General features: G+C 43.5%; 2 pseudogenes; both read left to right on the forward strand.

Moving 5' to 3' along the window:
* Window positions 1–2435: 2435 nt before the first annotated feature.
* On the forward strand, window positions 2436–3581 carry LOC109945238 (uncharacterized; annotated as a pseudogene).
* Window positions 3582–10950: 7369 nt separating this feature from the next.
* Window positions 10951–11673, forward strand: LOC109945239 (uncharacterized; annotated as a pseudogene).
* Window positions 11674–13385: the final 1712 nt, after the last annotated feature.

A 13385-nucleotide genomic window follows, 5' to 3' on the forward strand; every position in this document is an offset into this window, starting at 1 on the left:
CAGCAATACAGCAGTTGCTTGTTTTAATCATAACTCTTCAATTGTTAGTCCAAAAATATCAAACTAGGACTTTCTGGAAAGCTTACAAAGTGCTCTACAACATTGGTATTGTCATCACAGCATGATTAAACACTTAGCAAGGTCGAATTGTGCAAACACAGCAGCTCTGTCCAGATTTGGGACAGATTCAGACTTGCAGCTTCAAAAATTCACAACAAAAGATTCAGACATCCAAACAAAGTGATCCTATACTTTTTGGAAAGCTAATTAAATGTTCTACAAATTATTTATAAACATCCCTGGCTGGTTTAGCATGTATCAAGGGTAAAATATACTATGAAGGCTGTGCTGTCCAAAACTGGACAGATTCAGTCTTCACACTTCAAACACAGGTAACTTAATCTTCAGACCACCAAAAATAGTGATCTAAGACTTTTTGGAAAGCTTGGGAAAAGTACTACATAACATTTATAATCAGCAAGAATTGATTCTATGTTGAACTGAATCAAACAATTCAGTTTTCGAAATCTGTTCTGTCAGTGGACAGAACACAGCAACCAAGTTGTAAAATTCATAACTCTTAAACTATCAGGCCTGTGTTTATGAAATTTTAACACAAGCAAGATCAGAAAAGCATCTATAACTTTTTTATAATGACCATGAACAGATTGTAACATTAAATTAGGCAAACAATGCAGTTTCTGAAATCTGTATAGAATTTGGACAGATTCAGTTACTGAATTTGTAAAAATCCTAACTCCTAAACCTTCAGACCTATGGCTGTCAAATTTTAACACCAGCAAGATAATAAAGTTATCTACCACTTTTCTATAGCACATATCTACAGAAAACACAATTTGGTTCATCAAACATACAGCACACCGAAAACAGTACGTGCAGTCAAAAACAGCAATCAATATATTTCAGCTTCTATACAATTCAAGAATTGCCGCGTTCTAGAGACTTGAATTATTCTAACACTTTACCAATTGTTAGAGTTAAAATAATCATATGAGGACTAACAAGTAGACTCACTAATTTTCATCCAAGTTATTTAGTGCACTAAAATTACCACATTCAGTTAACAAACGCATTCACCACAATCATCAAATCCGGCATATACTTATATCTAAGCGCTTTTCACCCACTAGTCCGCATTTTAGTTTAGACACCATATGAGCACTACAGATTTTTACCCGCGACCATAATCATACACATTTAGGCTACAACAAGCAAATCATCGTGACTACGAGCTTAACTAAAGTCATCTAACGAGTCGGCTAGCTAGAGCAACGACACAGCCCGCTAAATATCATACACGTCAGCTTGTCTATTATTATCAAAATCCGAGACACCACATACACTACAACATTTTTATAAACATTCATATTCACAAGTATTTTTGCACACCGACCATATCATACAAATCGTAAACTACTAGTCTCCAACTCACAATCACCATGCATTTACTTCCCAATCATGGACACATACATGTTTATTATACGAACAGAGCATTTCAATAATTATCCTAAAACAATTAACTCCATTACACAACTCATACCACAAACCTACTTGACTTGCTTGAAGTGTCTACTCGAATCCGTGAGTACAATCACACATTATATGCGAAGCATAATTTAACGAACACAAAATACGCATCGACTCGATTCGACTTATAAATATTGAGAAAGCGATGACTACTTCGGCATGTCACCACCTCTCTAATTAAGCAAACACAATTTCCTACTTATATCGACCGAACATTCGTGTCGAGCACACCTTATGTTACCTTGTCTCGCATACAACCATGGGGCGGCGTGCACTCGAGACATTTCCATTAATTTTAACGCCATCACTACTACAATGCATCTCAGCACACACAATCATCCACAGACTCGCCATTCGTATAAACTTGACAGACATTTTTAATTCTTGTCAACACCTCAGACAAACACAACTCGGCGACCCTCAAATTTTTCTACGCAACCATGCCACCTAACGCAACACTTGATGTAACCCACTTCGACACACTCACGCATACGTGTCCCCATTGCATTCTCAGGACCAATTTTTGCACAATTATTTATGACAATGTTTATTGACGAGACAAGTGAAGCACTAACCGATTATTCGCACATCTCGTCCTTAAACACAAATCACATGTCTCATAATTTATATCTTCGACCCACTCTATCCTACACCACGATGAATACATAAAATATATTTAGCAAAGACTAACTCATTAGCCGACTATGGAAATTACTAATCATGTTTTACGCTTTATTTAATTTACCACAACTAACACACTACTTTACGACGAAGTGCTTTAGCAAACAATTAATACACCCGCGACCGATCCCTACGACGTACAAAAGAACTATCGTAGCCACATATATATCCGATCTAACACAAAATAACACATCGGCTCACCATATCAAACCTAAACGGTGTTTGTGAGGACGATGGCGATTCGGCTTTGTGCATCGCTCCGTACATCGACGAGCGTCGAGCGGCTTGCCTTCTTCTCCACGCAAAACACGGGGTTCTCTCCTCCACAAAAATAAAACAAAGCAGCACACATACATAATTAATCATAGGAAAATAATGTCGATGCGGAATCAAACACGGAGCGTCGCGGTCTCACCGGGGTGAACGACGACGACGTTGGGGCTGCGCAAAAACAGCAAACAATCGGCGAGTGTCGACGGCGTGCTGTTCACTGCGCCTTATAAAACAGCGAGCCCGCAGAGCGCGGAGACGCCGGGGCTGCTGCAGGAACTCGACGACGCGTGGCTTGCTGCGCATTTCGTCGAGCACAAAGCGGGCGTCAACGGCGCACTGCGCAGCAGCAGAGAGGAGGCATCGGCAGAGGGCTCGCGGCCATGGGCAACTGCGAGCTCGCTGCAATCCATGGACAGGGAGCCAACCGCGCTGCATGGAAGAGGAACAGGGAGGGCGTGGCTGGAGGAAAGGGGCGAGCTGCTTGTGGCCATGGGGGAGAAGAAAGGGCGCCGTCGAGGGAGCTTCAACAGTGGAGCGCTCGGCTGCTGGGCTGCTCACCGTGGACAGCAGAGAAAGGCAGGTGCAGTGGAGAAAGGGTGCTCAAAACTACTGGCCGGAGCTAGGGCTCGGCCATGGGAAAGAAGGGGGAAGGAGGAAGGGGAGCCGGCTGGTGGAGATGGGAGAGCTCGGCTCCATGCAGATATGGAGCTCACCATTTGGAGCAGTGGCAGGGGGCGTCCTTGGCTGCTGGGCGAGCTCGGCATGGAGAAGCTGCTTGCTGCCGTGATGCGGGAGGAAGAAGGGGCGCCCTGCTCTTGCACGTTGGGAAGAAGGGGAGGACGCCGGGAGGGCGCCGGGCCATGGCTGGCCGAGGGGAGGAGCTCCTGCCGTCAACCCTGCACACGCAGAGAAAGCAGCGGCCAAGGGGAGAGCAGGGGGGCGCTAGGCCAAGGTCCGGCTAGAGGTGGAAGAAGGCTTGGGCGCCATGGAGAGGAAGGGAACCGAGCTCCCTGCGCGCTGGGGAAGAAGGTGCTGCTGCGCGTGGGGGAAGAAGACAGGGAGGCTGTGGCGGCTGGAAATTGTTGAGGGGTGGGAGTGCAAAATAACCAAGTGCAAGGAGAGAGGGCTGCTATTTATAGGAATGAGGTAGGGTTAGGGTTCTCTAGTGGGCCTAGTGGGCTAGGCTGGATTTGGCCCAAACACGTACTCGGGCCGCGCTAATTTATTTTCCCAAATAAAAATGTTCCCGCGGAATTTGTCTGTACACAGAACAGAGCGAAATAGATTTCGGCGAACGGACGATTGAGCAATTAACTTGGCCGGGAGTTTGATTTGAATTCGCTCGGAAATAATTCCCTACGCGTGATTCGAAAATAAATCGTCCTGAGATTTGATCGGCTTTGGATTTTTAGTCGGAGAAGGCGAATCATGGTAATTTAAATTTGTTGTCGATACGGGGTTTTGAGTTCGGTTCGGACATGAGATATTTAGCCGAGTCGGATAAAAATTGATTTGATGACGACATATTGAGCGTTCCGTTTGAGAGTACGGATTCAGATAAAATAGTCAGACATGGATCAACGTTCGAGGAATTAAAATCGGGCTCAGACCAAATAACAGCTGTCGAGAGTTTGATTTAATGAGCTTCAGATGAGATTTATAATTCGAGAATGATCTTCGAGTCTGCATTCGTTCCGAGAATTACAAGTTTTAACACGCTCTAAAATTGGTTGTTTCTCGCGATCGAATAACTCTGAATTCGGTGAACTTCCAAGAGAAAGCCTGATAAACAGAGATAGGCACGATCGAGAAATAGAAATTTTTACTGAACATCCGAGATTAGGATTAATCTCCCGACATAACACAAAACAGACACCTGGGGTGTCACACTAATTTCGTCCCGAGATTCGAATGAGGACATTTAAGGGTGGAGAAGCATGTAACTCCCAGACTGAAGATAGATGCAAATTCATGAGAGGGTATCTGACAAGATACTGAAGACAGATTTGGTTAGAATATCGCGACATATCGAGACAAAATGCAGCGATCATTCTGAGAGAGTGTCCACAAAAGATAGCACATCAGTATTGTCTCGCAATGGATCACGACTATTAACCACGATACCAACACGTGCCGAGCAGCTCAACCATGTGTGCACCATAGTAGGCTCTCGGTTTCGTCGTGGCACCATCAGTCGTTAGTCATGACACCATTGCCAAACGTGACCAACGAGAATTCCACATAGCATAAATAGATGGAGCCCATGAGAGTATGGCTCAGAAAATGTGACTGAAGTTGAAGCAAGGATTGTTGGCAAAAGAGCATCAGATGAGAATTTTTATTTAACTCAGAGAACCATTTTATGATCCACATAGAGATTATCAGATCAGATATTAGCACGAGATTCGATATGAGGATGAACCGACCATGAGATCGAGATTGATAAGCTTTTAGAGACATGAGAGATCCAAAGATAACAGCAACATCCATTGAACTAAATGGATACGCCGTTTAAGATAAAAATTGATAAAACAACGTCATGATCCTTAGAGAACGAGTATGAGAATGACCAGAATTGAGAGATTTAGGTATATCAACATTCGATACTTGAGAACGGTTTATAGCAGATAACCAGATAATAGGGCAGAATCGATGAAGGATCCAGTGATTCAGATGATAAGCCACAACATGATTCATAAAGGTAACGGTTTACTATATCTAGGTGAAAAGAGAGGCAGTCGCAGGAGATCGCTTAGGATGAGCAGCAGAAAGGTTATGAAGATTTGGGGCAGGATCTATGGAATGAAACATGGCCTTGATAGGGTTTGCGCAACTAGACACCAACAAAAAAATTTTTTTTTTGTGACACAACAAGTGCACAAGGGGACTTGGGTTGGTCTAACGGTCAAGTCATGGGGGTTTTATAAGTTGTGCAGGTGTAAATTCAAGGGTAAAACACGCAAGGGTTAGAAAACATCAACACAAGCATGATTTCTTTTTAAGAGATTTCACTTTCTAAATCAACGTTGTTTGGAGTGTCTTTTATGGGCAAAACATGCAACAATTTTTATTGGCAAAAAGGGTTGAACAATTGCAATGCCACCTAGATAGCAAGACAAGAGAAACACATAACATGACCTAACAAGACTTACCAATCTGACACGAGGTAAGGCATTTTTTTGCAGTTCATAGCAATACAACACATTATTCACAATTTCTTATTCTTGGAATAAAGGTGAGAGAAGCATGTTGATGCACAAGAGACAATTATAATGTGACAATCATGATGCATGCTCATTCTAGTCGTCTTCTCAGACCTAACTAATTTTTCGGATGCTTCTACAGCATCCTAATAGTAGTAGTAATAGCCTTTATGGCCTATATAAATATAGCCACCTAGCTACCCATCTATTTCCTAAGGCTTCACGTCCTAGGTCTATTCTTATCGTCCTGATATCTATCCAACTTTGGTTTCTAAGCAAGTTTTACTTTAGAAAAGGTTGGTAATCATCACTTATTGACTTCTCTGTACTGGTATTCGCTCCGATACCAGTTGTGGCGGAACCGCCCGAATTATTCCAGCTTAAGTGCCTAAGTCCCGCCTTAGAGGCTAGACCACACTTAAACAGGAATAACCCGTCAGTCCCTCGGATCTAGTCCGATAAAGCCACTTAACCAGGATCGAATACCACTAGCTCACACGAAGGTGAGGCACAGAGAAATACAATAAAATATAATACCACAAATTTAATAAGTATCATAGTGATTACATTATCGGAGTTTTAGAAATAATAACCATAAATTTTAATGCAGCGGAAATAACTAACGGAGAAAACCGAGTAACATGGCGAAGCCTGGCCACGCTACTCCTCCTGGTCCTCTCCTGCGGAAGCAGTAACCCACTCGACCGTCTATCCCGGTGGCAGGGATGAAGGCCAAGTCACACCATCAACAAATAATCCTAAGGAGTACCTGCAAAAATTATGCCACAAGCAAGGCTGAGTATACTAATACTCAGCTAGACTTACCCGGTGTGAGGAGTCTACTCCTCTACCTCTAGACATGCAGCTGTTTGGCTGTGGGGTTTGGTTGCCAAAAGCACTAGCTGAGTCTAAAAATCAAGTTTTAGCTTTGTCAAGTTTAAGTGTGACTCTCTTAAGACTAAATGTGTACTATCTACTCATACATGGTATCAAACATATTTAGCAATCAACATCTTGTGTCAACTCGTCACATTTCCACTTGTTACTCAATGAAGTACAATGGATCAAGCAGTCTCATTAGCTGCGAGAAGCAGACGATTCGAATCGAGTTTTTATCCTTGCAAGGTAAACCTAAACACATGACATGTAGGGGCACTCCGTCCCCACACACATCAACCGTCCCCGTCGATTCCCCGTCAGCAGATCAGGGCTCACCGCCTTGGCGTACAATGCCTCACTGACCCCGACTGCCGTCGTGCAGTGACCGCACTTGTACCCACCATAACCGGAATGGGAGACCACGTCTCAGGTCGCGTGAGGGGCAAAGTCTACTGCCAGGTTCAATCAGGTACTAGGCTTACCGATTTACCATATTTCTCGGTATGTGTTTAGTACGTTCAAACGCTTGACACAGGTATCCGCACGTTAATCCTTATTCCAATTTTCATCTTGTAGACCACGCGTCCCCATGGACCCGTGTCCACAGACCATCACCATTCTGTTATCAAAGTGGATACAACCAATTCCTGACCTCGCGCGAGTGCTAGAAAAATCACTCGACTTCTACCGAGATCCCTAATTATTAAAGCAGCTACTCGACCTAGCATACTAGTATCCATCTCAAAAAGGAATCCTGAGTTCATGCAACTAGGGTTTCAGGCAACTCCTACACTTAAGTGCACAGTACAAACCTACAATCATTAAGTGCAGTAAAACAGCATATATAACGGTTATACATAAAACCGGGGCTTGCCTTTAATTTAACACTTAGACAGTGTTTGCTGGGGGAGGTACTCGCTTGGCGAGCACCCACTGGTTAAGTCCATTCTTCAGGTCGTCCACCAACGGCATCTTGTGGTTGGCACCACATCACCGGCTCGATCATCATCTCTCGGTCCTATATGAGGTGCAAGATGCATATGTATGAATATAATGAAATAGCACAAGATACTTTAAGTACACGCTAGCGAATTAAACACTAAGTAGCGAGACATCACAAGCAACTACACACACTAGCGTTAGCTAACTACATATCATCGAGCACACAACGTTAACACCACAAAAAGATGACAAACATTTTGTATATTTACGCAACATGACCACGACATCACAAGTACACGCATTTACTACGCTTACCTTAATCGTTCATTTGTTCTTCTATTGACCGTACAAGAGCAACCAATACAACGTAAGTTTGAATAGGACCTAGGCATTCATGTCTATGAACTCCTATATCACAATCAACTAGAGAAGAAACATATAAAATAGGACACTTAGGCAATATTAAGCTTAGTCATGGCAAGTCTACATTTGTTTAAGTGCTAACCAAACATTTTTAGCCAAACGGGTGAACTAACAATCAAATGAGCACTAGCAGAATTTTTGGACAGCAATACAACAGTTGCTTGTTTTAATCATAACTCTTCAATTGTTAGTCCAAAAATATCAAACTAGGACTTTCTGGAAAGCTTACAAAGTGCTCTACAACATTGGTATTGTCATCACAGCACGATTAAACACTTAGCAAGGTCGAATTGTGCAAACACAGCAGCTCTGTCGAGATTTGGGACAGATTCAGACTTGCAGCTTCAAAAATTCACAACAAAAGATTCAGACATCCAAACAAAGTGATCCTATACTTTTTGGAAAGCTAATTAAATGTTCTACAAATTATTTATAAACATCCCTGGCTGGTTTAGCATGTATCAAGGGTAAAATATACTATGAAGGCTGTGCTGTCCAAAACTGGACAGATTCAGTCTTCACACTTCAAACACAGGTAACTTAATCTTCAGACCACCAAAAATAGTGATCTAAGACTTTTTGGAAATCTTGGGAAAAGTACTACATAACATTTATAATCACCAAGAATTGATTCTATGTTGAACTGAATCAAACAATTCAGTTTTCGAAATCTGTTCTGTCAGTGGACAGAACACAGCAACCAAGTTGTAAAATTCATAACTCTTAAACTATCAGGCCTGTGTTTATGAAATTTTAACACAAGCAAGATCAGAAAAGCATCTACAACTTTTTTATAATGACCATGAACAGATTGTAACATTAAATTAGGCAAACAATGCAGTTTCTGAAATCTGTACAGAATTTGGACAGATTCAGTTACTGAATTTGTAAAAATCCTAACTCCTAAACCTTCAGACCTATGGCTGTCAAATTTTAACACCAGCAAGATAATAAAGTTATCTACCACTTTTCTATAGCACATATCTACAGAAAACACAATTTGGTTCATCAAACATACAGCACACCGAAAACAGTACGTGCAGTCCAAAACAGCAATCAATATATTTCAGCTTCTATACAATTCAAGAATTGCCGCGTTCTAGAGACTTGAATTATTCTAACACTTTACCAATTGTTAGAGTTAAAATAATCATATGAGGACTAACAAGTAGACTCACTAATTTTCATCCAAGTTATTTAGTGCACTAAAATTACCACATTCAGTTAACAAACGCATTCACCACAATCATCAAATCCGGCATATACTTATATCTAAGCGCTTTTCACCCACTAGTCCGCATTTTAGTTTAGACACCATATGAGCACTACAGATTTTTACCCGCGACCATAATCATACACATTTAGGCTACAACAAGCAAATCATCGTGACTACGAGCTTAACTAAAGTCATCTAACGAGTCGGCTAGCTAGAGCAACGACACAGCCCGCTAAATATCATACACGTCAGCTTGTCTATTATTATCAAAATCCGAGACACCACATACACTACAACATTTTTATAAACATTCATATTCACAAGTATTTTTGCACACCGACCATATCATACAAATCGTAAACTACTAGTCTCCAACTCACAATCACCATGCATTTACTTCCCAATCATGGACACATACATGTTTATTATACGAACAGAGCATTTCAATAATTATCCTAAAACAATTAACTCCATTACACAACTCATACCACAAACCTACTTGACTTGCTTGAAGTGTCTACTCGAATCCGTGAGTACAATCACACATTATATGCGAAGCATAATTTAACGAACACAAAATACGCATCGACTCGATTCGACTTATAAATATTGAGAAAGCGATGACTACTTCGGCATGTCACCACCTCTCTAATTAAGCAAACACAATTTCCTACTTATATCGACCGAACATTCGTGTCGAGCACACCTTATGTTACCTTGTCTCGCATACAGCCATGGGGCGGCGTGCACTCGAGACATTTCCGTTAATTTTAACGCCATCACTACTACAATGCATCTCAGCACACACAATCATCCACAGACTCGCCATTCGTATAAACTTGACAGACATTTTTAATTCTTGTCGACACCTCAGACAAACACAACTCGGCGACCCTCAAATTTTTCTACGCAACCATGCCACCTAACGCAACACTTGATGTAACCCACTTCGACACACTCACGCATACGTGTCCCCATTGCATTCTCAGGACCAATTTTTGCACAATTATTTATGACAATGTTTATTGACGAGACAAGTGAAGCACTAACCGATTATTCGCACATCTCGTCCTTAAACACAAATCACATGTCTCATAATTTATATCTTCGACCCACTCTATCCTACACCACGATGAATACATAAAATATATTTAGCAAAGACTAACTCATTAGCCGACTATGGAAATTACTAATCATGTTTTACGCTTTATTTAATTTACCACAACTAACACACTACTTTACAACGAAGTGCTTTAGCAAACAATTAATACACCCGCGACCGATCCCTACGACGTACAAAAGAACTATCGTAGCCACATATATATCCGATCTAACACAAAATAACACATCGGCTCACCATATCAAACCTAAACGGTGTTTGTGAGGACGATGGCGATTCGGCTTTGTGCATCGCTCCGCACATCGACGAGCGTCGAGCGGCTTGCCTTCTTCTCCACGCTAAACACAGGGTTCTCTCCTTCACAAAAATAAAACAAAGCAGCACACATACATAATTAATCATAGGAAAATAATGTCGATGCGGAATCGAACACGGAGTGTCGCGGTCTCACCGGGGTGAACGACGACGACGATGGGACTGCGCAAAAACAGCAAACAATCGGCGAGTGTTGACGGCGTGCTGTTCACTGCGCCTTATAAAACAGCGAGCCCGCAGAGCGCGGAGACGCCGGGGCTGCTGCAGGAACTCGACGACGCGTGGCTTGCTGCGCATTTCGTCGAGCACACAGCGGGCGTCAACGGCGCACTGCTCAGCAGCAGAGAGGAGGCATCGGCAGAGGGCTCACGGCCATGGGCAAATGCGAGCTCGCTGCAATCCATGGACAGGGAGCCAACCGCGCTGCGTGGAAGAGGAACAGGGAGGGCGTGGCTGGAGGAAAGGGGCGAGCTGCTTGTGGCCATGGGGGAGAAGAAAGGGCGCCGTCGAGGGAGCTTCAACAGTGGAGCGCTCGGCTGCTAGGCTGCTCACCGTGGACAGCAGAGAAAGGCAGGTGCAGTGGAGAAAGGGTGCTCAAAACTACTGGCCGGAGCTAGGGCTCGGCCATGGGAAAGAAGGGGGAAGGAGGAAGGGGAGCCGGCTGGTGGAGATGGGAGAGCTCGGCTCCATGCAGATATGGAGCTCGCCATTTGGAGCAGTGGCAGGGGGCGTCCTTGGCTGCTGGGCGAGCTCGGCATGGAGAAGCTGCTTGCTGCCGTGATGCGGGAGGAAGAAGGGGCGCCCTGCTCTTGCATGTTGGGAAGAAGGGGAGGACGCCGGGAGGGCGCCGGGCCATGGCTGGCCGAGGGGAGGAGCTCCTGCCGTCAACCCTGCACACGCAGAGAAAGCAACGGCCAAGGGGAGAGCAGGGGGGCGCTAGGCCAAGGTCCGGCTAGAGGTGGAAGAAGGCTTGGGCGCCATGGAGAGGAAGGGAGCCGAGCTCCCTGCGCGCTGGGGAAGAAGGTGCTGCTGCGCGTGGGGGAAGAAGACAGGGAGGCTGTGGCGGCTGGAAATTGTTGAGGGGTGGGAGTGCAAAATAACCAAGTGCAAGAAGAGAGGGCTGCTATTTATAGGAATGAGGTAGGGTTAGGGTTCTCTAGTGGGCCTAGTGGGCTAGGCTGGATTTGGCCCAAACACGTACTCGGGCCGCGCTAATTTATTTTCCCAAATAAAAATGTTCCCGCGGAATTTGTCTGTACACAGAACAGAGCGAAATAGATTTCGGCGAACGGACGATTGAGCAATTAAATTGGCCGGGAGTTTGATTTGAATTCGCTCGGAAATAATTCCCTACGCGTGATTCGAAAATAAATCGTCCTGAGATTTGATCGGCTTTGGATTTTTAGTCGGAGAAGGCGAATCATGGTAATTTAAATTTGTTGTCGATACGGGGTTTTGAGTTCGGTTCGGACATGAGATATTTAGCCGAGTCGGATAAAAATTGATTTGATGACGACATATTGAGCGTTCCGTTTGAGAGTACGGATTCAGATAAAATAGTCAGACATGGATCAACGTTCGAGGAATTAAAATCGGGCTCAGACCAAATAACAGCTGTCGAGAGTTTGATTTAATGAGCTTCAGATGAGATTTATAATTCGAGAATGATCTTCGAGTCTGCATTCGTTCCGAGAATTACAAGTTTTAACACGCTCTAAAATTGGTTGTTTCTCGCGATCGAATAACTCTGAATTCGGTGAACTTCCAAGAGAAAGCCTGATAAACAGAGATAGGCACGATCGAGAAATAGAAATTTTTACAGAACATCCGAGATTAGGATTAATCTCCCGACATAACACAAAACAGACACCTGGGGTGTCACACTAATTTCGTCATCCCCCTTCGTGTGGGGGCCCGGAGATAGCTCAGCAGGTTCTGATGGAAGAGAAGATACAGATATATTACTATTACAAACCGTGAACAAGTTCGAAATCAAAAAGTTACAATGAAGAGCCAAAAACCACTAATTAATACCTATTTGCCCTTCGGGCTCTGCGCTTTTCTCAACAGTCTCTGCTACTTTTCTAGCATCATGGATGTCTTTTTTGCTTTTTTGAATAATCTCTTGGGTCATTTCTCGGCCACCATTGTCCCAGATGTCGGTGAAATTTTTTCCACCGACCAGGCTTGCTTCGGCCGAAGGGTCTTTTATATCTTCGGAGGATAAGGCAGTTTCGGATTGTGCCAAAGATTTCACATGCTCACAGCCTTTCCTCTCCAAAATAGTAGCAATCCCCCTGGCACCTGAAAAGGCGCATATGTCTCTGCGGCTATTCAAGATTTCCTCAAAGGCCTCAGCTTCGTGACTGATCCATTCAATCGGGCCTTCGGGGTTACCTCTTGTGAAGTTTTCTTCGCTTGAGAATGCGCCAACGCTGGCGAAGCTGGATTTTATTTTCTTAGCGCATTCTATAGATTTGTCATAACACCTTTTCTTGGATGCACGAAGCTCTTCAACGTTTCTTTCTAAATGATTTGCCCACTGATCACTAAGTTCTCGTTTCGTCTCTTCAAGTATGCGTTCTTCTTTAGCTCTGGCTAGCTGTTTCCGAAGATCCTCAATTTCGCGCTTTTGAGCCTCAGCTTGAGTTTTAGAAGTAGCTTCGTCTTCCTTTATTTTATCCACCAATGTAAGCAGAATTTTATCTTTTTCCAAAGCTTCGTTCCTTAGCTTAATAACCTCTGTTCGTAGGTTGTTGAAAGCAATATTGTAGCTCTCGTCTTC

Source organism: Zea mays, chromosome 3 (genome assembly GCF_902167145.1).
Source record: "Zea mays cultivar B73 chromosome 3, Zm-B73-REFERENCE-NAM-5.0, whole genome shotgun sequence".
NCBI lineage: Eukaryota > Viridiplantae > Streptophyta > Magnoliopsida > Poales > Poaceae > Zea > Zea mays.